Here is an 11,427-nt window from a genome sequence, read left to right as displayed (position 1 = left end):
TAAATTGCCCCCGCTGCTGTTTTGATAGTAGACGGCGTTTCAGAAGTTACAATTCACTTCAACAGATTTGCGAGGGACTTCCCACTCTTTCGGTTCTTGTCTTTTCTGAGCAAAATCGGTGACAAAGCGCTGTGTTGCTCTACCCGTTCATCTTCTATAAAACCTTTCTCCCACGAGTACAAAAGCTCTTTTCGCAGTTGCGGATTAATGGTTTTCGTTTCTTCCACTATCCGCCGGATATCGCTGGCCGATGCGTCTCTGCGGGTGGCATTCCAACGTCCATTGGCTTCAAGTAGGAATTTCATCGCCTTGACATGATCTTTGTCTTTCACTGATTCTATATGCTGCCCAAACAGTTGGCTGACATCTCGACTGTTCGTTCCTTTAGACACGATCTTCACATTTTCTTGCGATTGAACGATTCGCTTCTTCAACTGAGAAGCCGTGAGTGCCGATCTCTCCAAGTGTTCTTCATCTAAACGGTCGGATTTAAACAAAAGTTTATCCCTTTGTATTTTAAATTCAATTTTTGGAAGACGTCCAAAGTGATCTTCGAACGGAGAGCGCTGTATAGTTTTTTATTTAGTCCATCTAAGATCTCGTATCATTGTACTAAGTCAAAGCTTTATTGATGCGACATTTTTATCCAGATGCATTACTCCCAGTCTTCTCTTGATGGTTTGAATAGATCGTTCGACTGACCCACATCCTCGGTTATCTCCTACCGGATAACATTTTTGATTAATGTTGTTTTCTGTAGACAATTTTTTCATTGCTTTACCCTTGAACCCGGAAAATTGGTCAGTTTTTATCGATTCCGGTATTCCGTGTTTGTCAATGTAAGTACGTAGGAACATAATTGATGACTTTCCACCAGTAGATTTGGTAGTTTTCACAGACGGAAATTTTCAATACCGGTCTATCGCTACCAGTATATTTTCTTCCCTTTATGATCTTCCAACGGTCCTGCATAATCCAATTGTTTTTCCTGACTCGGCTGCGTTAGCAATGGTAGCGGTTTGGCTGCACTTTTAGGAATGATATATTTAGCATTCTAACCATAGCGGGTGCAGCTTCTACACTCCTCAGCCAGGTTGACTATATCTTCGTGCATGTGCGGCCACCACAAGTAGTGGGACACATTCAACATAGCTTCTTGAACGGGATGACCTTGACGAATTTTTTTTAGAACCGCTGGGCGCAACTGACATGGTACCACCAGCCTATTGTCCACCAGGATACAGTCGTCCACTACACTTAACTGATTACCCATGGGTTCAAAGCTGTGGCGGTCGTTTCTTTCAAAAACTCTGCAAAGTCGGTCCATCCAAAAGTTCTCCGTGATGAGTTCCGCTAATTAATTCCTGTCGAATAAGATTGTCGAGCCCTCCTGGTATATCGTTCTTGTCTTCCCGGAAATACTCTTTCCGTGAGTTATGGCTGATGCGTCGTGAAACCAAACTGACTTCTTGACTGTTTTCTTCTGGGCTATCGGCCGTGAGATCAACCTCCACGATTGGTACTCTATCAGTCTCGTCGCTGCAGTTTTCTTCCGCGTTTGGGCTAATCATTTCCGAGTAAGCATCCAGTTCAAGCATAGTTCCCGGTCTGTCCAATCTTTCCAAGCCGATAAGAAACGAAACTACATTTGGTATCCTTTTCTTCGCAACCACTGATGAAGAAGTTCCAGACTCCTTAATTGCAACTGCCGATGAAGAAGCTCCAGTGTTGCTAAACCCAACCGCTGATGCAGAAGCTCCAGTCTCCTCTTGGTTTCTTATGTGTTTTCCCAGTGTTTTCCACTCAGCATATGGGTTTTCCGAGTCCGAGCTATCCGAGTTTGCCTCTTTGTTTGTCTCCGTTCCCCGTTTAATAAACCGCGTTCGCTGGAAAGTCGTTTCCATGACTTCTTCCGTCACCTGATTATGCCCACCGCACTGTTTGTTATCACTGATCCTCACCGTCTTCTTTCCCTTGTCTTTCTAGGTCTTATTTGTGTCCTTGTCCATTTCTTTATTTCTTTTTTCTGAATTTTTCGGGATTCTCTTGACCAACTGCTTTGATTGAAATAAATTGCATGAACTCTTTGATTTCAATTTTGAAAATCTTGATGCTAAAACGCTTCCGTTCCGGTCGATCCCTGTTCACTTTGAACTGATTTGATTGCCAGTTTAATAGAGACAGTAATGACAGAAATGACTATGGGGGCAATAAAACAATCACTGGTGCATACATCCAGCTTTTTATGTGCCCTTCTGACAACAATTTTGTTAATACCGATTGGACTTTGTCCTGAATATGAAAAGGGATTCGTCGACCCTTCTCTTGTATCGAACATAGTGGGTATTTAAATTTTGTACTCACCACATGATTTTTTCATTTACGTTGTCGATTAAAAAGGTCAGAAAATTTTTCATAAAAAATTGTTGTTTCCTACGTTGTGAATGCTCGCATACTAGCACGTCAAACCTCGGTTTTTCTGTGCGTGCCGTCTTTTGGGTTGTGTGTATTCCTACTTTGCCCTGTAGATATAACCCCAATATGCATCTTGTGCGGCGTTCAGTGACTAAGAATGATACTCCTTTCACCTCCCATCCAGCTGAACTGATATCCGCTTTCAGTGCTCCCAGAATTAAGATTGGTTGCTTATGATAATCAACAAACTCCGCTGACAAGTTTAATCATTCCGCTGGAATGATTTTTTATTTATGGAGATCCTTTCAAGATTTGATTAGTTGTTTTCCAATTGAGAAACGACAATGGACTCCCTGTATCTATAGTCATATTGATAATCTGGATATCAACTCGGACTAATGCTTTTAGTGCTTTTATTTGTCCCGACTGGGAGTTTCTCCTTATGTCAATTTTCTTTACATTTTGAGCTTCTCTGCACCCTGTGTTTCAATTTATTCTTTTTTTCATTCGATCCGCAATATAATCTTCTATTTGCTCCACAGACATATCGTCCAATTCGATTACCTTGGTCTGAAATATTCCATCCGTCAAGTCGTTTATTTGTTGTGATCGGCACATTCTAGCAAAATGGTTTGGCTTATTACAGTTTTTGCACGTTTTCCCCGTCGCTGGACAACTCTTCAAGTGTCCCTCCCCAAATGTTTTCCCACATCTTGTACTCAGTTTCTGGTCTGACCGTGGCCTCGTATTGCTTCTGACATTGCGTATTTTCCTTTTATATGATTATCTGTTTGGTCGCTTGCTGTTTTTCCCCTGTTGCCACTTTCCATAATAATGTTCCACTTGCGAACCAATGAAGTTTCCTGCACTTGCAGTAATGGCTTAAGATTTTAGGAGTGCTTGGGTCGTCTGCTTGCTTTGTTCAAACTTTAGCGCTCGTTTCAGGACCTTGTTTTATGAAAACGTCTCGAAATGTCAATATACCTTGTAATACTGTGTTTTTCGTTTTCGAGATAAATAAATCACTAACCAGTTCGTCTTCTGGTGTGGCTAGCTCCACTGTTGCTGCTTGTGCAGTCAAGGCAGCGTGAAAAGATTCCAACGAATTTCCTGCATACTGTGTTCTCGTGAACAGTTTGTACATCTCATATGTTATACTTATCGTTTTTTCGAATGAGGTTTTAGCTAATGTCACCACTTCCCGGAACTCAAGCTTGGAGAATTCTGTATGAGGATTTTTCTGAACAAAACTTTTCTTCCCTTCTGTCCCTAATGCTAGGATTAGTCTCGAAGCGAGTCGCTTTTGGACTTCCTTGTAGAGCACGTTGTGCCCCACCTTTGGTCCTCGCTCTCTTCTCTCTTCGTTTTCTAACACGACTTTGTCTCTCATTAATTTATCCCCTTCTTTATTGCTTGCGCGTCCTGATTTGTTCTTGTTGTTTCTGGCCGAAGGATTGTTTCTTCTATGACGGCTTTTGGGTCCTATAACAGCACTTCTGGGTTCACATTTTCCTTTACTGTCACGGCTAATAGAAATTGATCAAACCAAAATTTAAAATTCCATGTCGGATCCGAATTTTCTGAAGTCCAAAACACAGGAATACCCATGTCGGCTCTATTGTCTTGAAACAAGAATCCTGCTGGTTGCTAAGAGGTTGCTAAGGTTACTAAGAGAAGACAAAATGTAGATTTCAGAAGTTTAATTAATATGAAATCTTTTTTCTTTCTTTTCTACACAATCTAAGTTCCGTAACTGCGTACGGACGAACTGAATTCAGTCATGTTACATTTAAGGTCAGAATAATATGACCTTGAAACAACAGTAACAATATATATATATAGTTAGACATGTGCACTCCTCAAGGTTACTGTAGCTTGGCTGCAGCTGCAGCTACTGTACCACAGATGGAAGAACAAAACACATCCGAAGACAATTCTTCTTCCCACTTTTAAAAATTTATTTTTGGAACCTTCTCCGCTACTAGCAGAGCGTTACCGGTTATGATTGTTAATGCTAGATTGTGTCTTGCCTTGTACGAATTCGTTGATGGTTCTGTACGATGGTTCCTTTGGAAGTTTGTTCTTGTTGGTGTCCTCTCGCATCAAGTAGTCACAAATGAGTCTGAAATGATACAAAAGTTACAAAAAGGTTGTTGTCTCGCGGACCCAATGGTATTTTTCGAACATTTTTTTTCCAGCTCGACCAAATTGAGTTTCCGAGCGCTTCCAAAACACTATAAAAACCATTTTTTCAAACAAGTTTTTGAAAAAAACGGTCAAAATTGCCGTTTTTGCGCACTTCCTGAATTTCGACCAAAATTTAAAATTTTTCAAATTAGTAGATTTTAACGCCAAAGACGCCTTTAGAAACTTTCAGGATTGGTCAGCCGAGAATGGATGATGTAAAATAAAACCAAAGACCAAAGAGGGGACCTTTTGTTGGTGAGGGGGCCAAAACCTTGAAAAAAGGCCTTCGCCTCCCCTCCCCCCCCCCCCTCCAGAAAATCCGCCCCTGTTTAGCTGCTATTATCTCCAAACTTTTTCAAGTTCTTAAGCAAGCAAACTTTTACAATAAAAACTTAACCATTGTAATACTTCACCTGTTGATAAACTCTGGTTGAGACATAGTGTCTACCATGGTACACAAGACATACTTTGTCACTAGCTCACGTATCACCAACTGGTTCAAGTCGCTTTGGAGGAGATCTTGAGGAGCACACAGGTGTACTAATAGAGACGAGAGTTTTCTAAGAACAGAACAAAGATGTCTTCATATTTAGACTGAATAAACAGGTGGTAAACAAACCAGCCGAAGTAATAACCAGCTGCCAAAGAACTAGCCGAAATAATAGAGCTGTTACATAATAATTATAAAACAGTTCTGGGACCAAATTGACATCCCCCAAAGCTGTTTGGTGGGATAGGAGCGCTTATCAAACTCAATCCGAATTAAATGCTGGGGTGGAAGACCTTAACTTTGTCTTCCCGGGAGAAGGATGTTAACTTGATCTCAGTTATGCAATAGTTGCAAAATTCATGCAAATTTCTACATATTTGGACGTAACGATCGGCTGGTTTATACATTCGGCTCATTTTTGAGTTTCAATCAACTCTGTTCAAGACAAACATTTTCCATAAACTTGTTTTTAGCATAATTATAACTTTTTAACGAAGAAGCAGTAAACTTTTTGTTCCGACCATTTGAAAAATGGGGAGGAATTTTGTATTCGGGTGTGTTTTAGTTATATATTTCTTTTTGTTTTCCACGCAAAATGAGATACCTCAAATACTCAGCAAAATGAGTTGAGTGAGAGATCAAATTGAAGCTCTTTCAGTCGTGATTCAAACGACATAATTGTTTTAAAAAAATTTTTCTTGTCATTTTTCAACAAAATTTATTGCCCAATAGGCTCATTTTACTATAAATGTCAAATATGTCGAAAAAGACTATGGTCGGAACAGTTTTTGCTATAGTACTTGCACAGTAACCGACTATCCTTTTTTTTGGATTTGACAAGAACAATTTTTTTTGTTTTTTGTTTTGGTTCTCGACAGTTAAGAGGTGTGACCAAAACTATTGAAAGCATATTTCTCTGCAGCCTTTTTGCTTGCAAATCATTTTTTTGCTTGAAATCAAGATCTTGATTTTTTTCTTATTAAATAAGTATGTTGAATACTCTATGTGTCTCACCTCAAGTGTTCTTGCTCTTTTTTCTCATTCTCCAAGCAGACATGCACCTAAAACTACCAATTTTTTCAGAACAGATGATCATAACAAAATTTTCCTTACAACCATATTATGAGAACCAACAATTTACTTGTAAGAAATTGAAATTGGGTGATGGAAAAAGATCCGTTTTTTCATTTTTTGCGGGGTCGACAAATGCTTTTCCAAGCTCTTTCGGAAAACGAGAAATGATTTGTAAAAGTTTTTCTGGCAAACTTTTGAAAAAACGAACCAAATTAAAGCGAAAGTTTTAAATTCTTCATTAAACTCTTAGCTGTAATTGCCAAAGCAAAAACCATTGGGCAATCACAGATATATTTGTTGAAACAAGACAGACAGAGCCATATAGATGGCACAGAGACACTTCAGCCACAGACAATTGAGTAAATTTCAATTGCAGACAACTCAGCCAAAAAGCTCAGACATTTCAGCCAAAGATCATTCGGCTGATTTAGATCAAAGAGCCTAGATCAAAAAAAAAATTCAAAATTGATTAGAATCAGAAGGCTTTTAACACTTTAACAAAGAAATGTAAAACATCAATAAACAAATTTCAAAAGCCAAAACAAACTCGCCATGCCTAAAGTTTTAGGATATATGTATAAAAAAAGGTACAACGAACCAAATTAAAGCGAAAGTTTTAAACTCTTCATTAAACTCTTAGCTGTAATTGCCAAAGCAAAAACCATTGGGCAATCACAGATATATTTGTTGAAACAAGACAGACAGAGCCATATAGATGGCACAGAGACACTTCAGCCACAGACAATTGAGTCAATTTCAAATGAACACAACTCAGCCAAAGATCATTCGGTTGATTTAGATCAAAGAGACTAGATCAAAAAAAAAATTTTCGAGTTTGATTAGAATCAGAAGGCTTTTAACACTTTAACAAAGAAATGTAAAACATCAAATAACAAATTTCAAAAATCAAAACAAACTCGCCATGCATAAAGTGTTAGGATATAAGTATAAAAAAAGGTACAACGAACCAAATTAAAGCGAAAATTTTAAACTCTTCATTAAACTCTTACCTGTAATTGCCAAAGCAAAAACGATTGGGCAATCACAGATATATTTGTTGAAACAAGACAGACAGAGCCATATAGATGGCACAGAGACACTTCAGCCACAGACAATTGAGTCAATTTCAAATGCAGACAACTCAGCCAAAGATCATTCGGTTGATTTAGATCAAAGAGACTAGATCAAAAAAAATTTTTCGAGTTTGATTAGAATCAGAAGGCTTTTAAACTTTAACAAAGAAATGTAAAACATCAAATAACAAATTTCAAAAATCAAAACAAACTCGCCATGCATAAAGTGTTAGGATATATGTATAAAAAAAGGTACAACGAACCAAATTAAAGCGAAAGTTTTAAACTCTTCATTAAACTCTTAGCTGTAATTGCCAAAGCAAAAACCATTGGGCAATCACAGATATATTTGTTGAAACAAGACAGACAGAGCCATATAGATGGCACAGAGACACTTCAGCCACAGACAATTGAGTCAATTTCAAATGCAGACAACTCAGCCAAAGATCATTTGGTTGATTTAGATCAAAGAGACTAGATCAAAAAAAAATTTTTCGAGTTTGATTAGAATCAGAAGGCTTTTAACACTTTAACAAAGAAATGTAAAACATCAAATAACAAATTTCAAAAATCAAAACAAACTCGCCATGCATAAAGTTTTAGGATATATGTATAAAAAAAAGGTACAAAACTTTAAATACTTCTGTATATGATCTCGGTTGCAGTTTTTTGCGTTTTGCAAGAACTTCTCATTGGTGATTGAATACTTGGGCTTCGGTTTTCCGATAAATCACTAGGCATCAGTCTTTCAACTTTAATTTCCTCAATTTTGTATCTACTCCAAAAGTTCCAGCCCTTTAAATTGAACAGTAAGTTATGACGAGCTTTTGTGTGAAAATTCCAATTTTGCTGCATTTTGATTGGCCTAAAATATCGTCTAATTTTATCTACTGAAGAAAACCTTCACCCCCTTTGATGAAAAGGGGGTAGGAAAGGACATTACTACGTCTCTCAAAAAAGTAGTAGGGAGATTGTTTAGTTAGGTCCCAATTCAAAACAATTACTACTTTATAGGACTGACCTGAAATGCCCGGACATTCTGGCCCGACTGGACATCATAGCTGACGGAGTTCATCTGTTTCATGTGTTCAGTCAGCACTGGAGTCAATCTGTTACATGCAAACAGAGCAGAGTCCACGTGAACTACCCTTCTGTACAAGTTTCGGAGTAATTGGAATGTGTACGCTTTCAGCTCATCCGCTGTCTCAAAAGCAGAAGAAAAATTTAATAACATTATAATTTCTGTAGTTATCAATTACTCCCACCCTCTCCCTCCTCACACTATGAAGGAAGGAGGGGACTTTTTTTGCCGCTTAAAAAACTCGCCAAATGTATAGCTGTATAATTTATAAATGTATAGCTGAATTATAATTTTATGGGAGTGTAAGAACGGTACAAGGGACCACAGGGGGCATGGATATAGAGACGAATCTTTTTAACTACCCCTTTTTGCTAAAAGATTGATTCGTTACTAGGTACAAAAATCACATATGTTTTACTGTTGAATTAGGATTACTAATTTGATCAGCTAGCGTTTGAAATACCTGTCAATCTCAATTCCTCTTAAACCAACTTCGGTCTCAATTCCCTTAACCCAACTTCGATCTTAAGTCCAGTCATTTATACAAAAAATTTCCATCTCAATTCCTGTCAAACATACTAAATTCGATCTAAATTCCCGTCAACCTAATTTTGATCTCAATTCCTGCCATCAATTCAGTTCCTGCAAACTGAACAAATTGAAAAAACTGAATTAAACTCATCTAATTTCAGCAATTCATTTCAATCATTCAATTAAAATAAGTTTGTTTAAATTTAGCCTTTTTGAGTGTTTTCATATTGCGATATATAGTTCGATAAGGCAAAATTTTCAGGAACATACTTTTATGTTTTAAAAATTAACTTTTATTTTAGCTGTACTTGTTCAAGTTTTGTTAATTTTCATCTAAAACGGATTTACTCAAATTAATTTATTGAAAAGATAATTTACTCCCCATGAACAAGTTAAAAATTATTTCAAAGATATAATTTACTCCCTATGAGCAGCTTTGATGGGCCGGCATAGTTTTCAGACCATAACACACACTGCATACAGTAAAAACATATCGGCAAATTAAGGTGAATTTGAAGAGCTCAAATAAAAAAACAGTCATAACAACAAACAGTAAACAGTTCAAGTTGTTCATCTCAAGTCATAAGGTATTTCTGTGCGGACTCGGCCATATTATGTCGAAATACATCTCCGTAGTTATCTTTGACGGCATATCTACCTCGGCATGCAATTATATGGGATCGGATTGTGATCATGAGGAAATCTCTGTGCTCGTTGAACTTCGTCCTGTAATTTTTTTGCGCTTGTATAAGTTTTCTTTTCAGTTTTAAGAAAAAGAGGATATTTTAATCCAGTGTTTCAGAGGATGTTTCAGATCAAACTTCAAAAAATACAACGGAGCCGTTCTTTATCGCAATGAACATTGGAATCATTTCATCTCAAGCACTGAAATACTAATGAGTGATAAGGATATCTCAACCAAGTGAACCATCTCATCTCAAGCACTGATGATAATTTCTGAACCAACTGAGCCACATACTGTACCATTTCAAATCTGAACCTTAAAATAATGCCATTCGTTGTGTTTACCGATCCCAAAAAATCATCCCATCGTTCAATCAGCGGGTGATCGATACTTAACATTTGACAGCCACCGATTTAGTTAACCAAAGTTATAAGATGCAGTTGTGGGTTCCACTGACAATGGATAAGTCCTTGCTTTAATACAGTGTTTCAGAGGATGTTTCAGATCAAACTTCAAAAAATACAACGGAGCCGTTCTTTATCGCAATGAACATTGGAATCATCTCATCTCAAGCACTGAAAAACTGATGAGTGATGATGATTTCTCAACCAAGTGAACCATCTCATCTCAACCACTGATGATAATTTCTGAACCACCTGAGCCACATACTGTACCATTTCAAATCTGAACCCTAAATTAATGCCATTCGTTGTGTTTTCCGATCCCAAAAAATCATCCCATCGTTCAATCATCGGGTGATCGATACTGAAAACTTGACATCCACCGATTTAGTTAACCAAGTTATAAGATGCAGTTATGGGTTCCACTGACAATGGATAAGTCCTTGCTTTCAAATTGCGCTTTGCTATAGACAGTAATTCGACCTCTAGCTTTTAATTGTTCAATGCAAGCTCAGTAAAAACACAGTTGCGGAACTCGCTGACATTTTCGGATTCCCCTTACAAGTTTTGCGGATTCCAGTTACTTTTGCGGATTCCACTTACCATTCCGGAATCCAGAACAACTAGCTTTACATGCTTGTTGCGGATCCGCAACAAAGGAATGTGCCGACAAAATTTACCTTACAAGAATTTCTATGCGGAATCCACTGAAATTTTGTTAGTGGAATCCACTTACATTTTGGAACATATTTAAAGATTTGTTTCTGGAATCCAGGAACATACAGACACAAAATTGTGCGTCTATCCAGTGCACAGTTTGGCTTCGCAATTTCAAGTCTTATTCTGGAGTGAAAGACCAGAAACTCACGGGTGGATCTAGGATTTCTTAAGGGTGTAATTTTTCAAAAAAAAAAATGAAAATTTAGTCGGCCTTTTTTTGGGTCGACCAAATTGAGTTTCCGAATGCTCCCAGAACAGTGGTTGATCGTATTTTTACAAAACTTTGGGCGCAGCAGGCAATTTTTTGAAAAAAAAAACAGATCAAAAAAGCTGTTTTTGAGCATTTCTCGGAAGATTTTGATTAAAACCTCTTTTTTTTGGCGCGCGCTCCCTCTAAAAAATAATTATAAATAATAAAAATTTTAGGGTAGGTCAGCCAAAAATGGATTTCTCTAAAAGAACTAAAAGAGGGACCAGGGGTTCGAATCCTTGAGGATGGGAGGGGAGAGGAAGCGTAAACCCCCCCCCCCCCCCCCTAAATCCACCCCTGTAAAAATTTACGGAGAGCCGCGGCCTTGACTGAGATCTTCATGTTACTTTTGCATCTCTTTAACTGCCGTCCCATCGATATCTAGTATCGAAATGTCACTCTTACAAGGAATTTATTCAACAGCTAGGGATATATGAATTTTGTAAAAAGGGGGAGAGTGGCTCAGAAATCAATCATTTTCTGATTTGAGAGTTTCTGGGCTGAGAATGAGACAAAAAAT

The sequence above is a fragment of the Symsagittifera roscoffensis genome, chromosome 5 (assembly GCF_963678635.1).
Source record: "Symsagittifera roscoffensis chromosome 5, txSymRosc1.1, whole genome shotgun sequence".
Lineage (NCBI taxonomy): Eukaryota > Metazoa > Xenacoelomorpha > Acoela > Convolutidae > Symsagittifera > Symsagittifera roscoffensis.
This window is presented reverse-complemented; position numbering follows the sequence as displayed.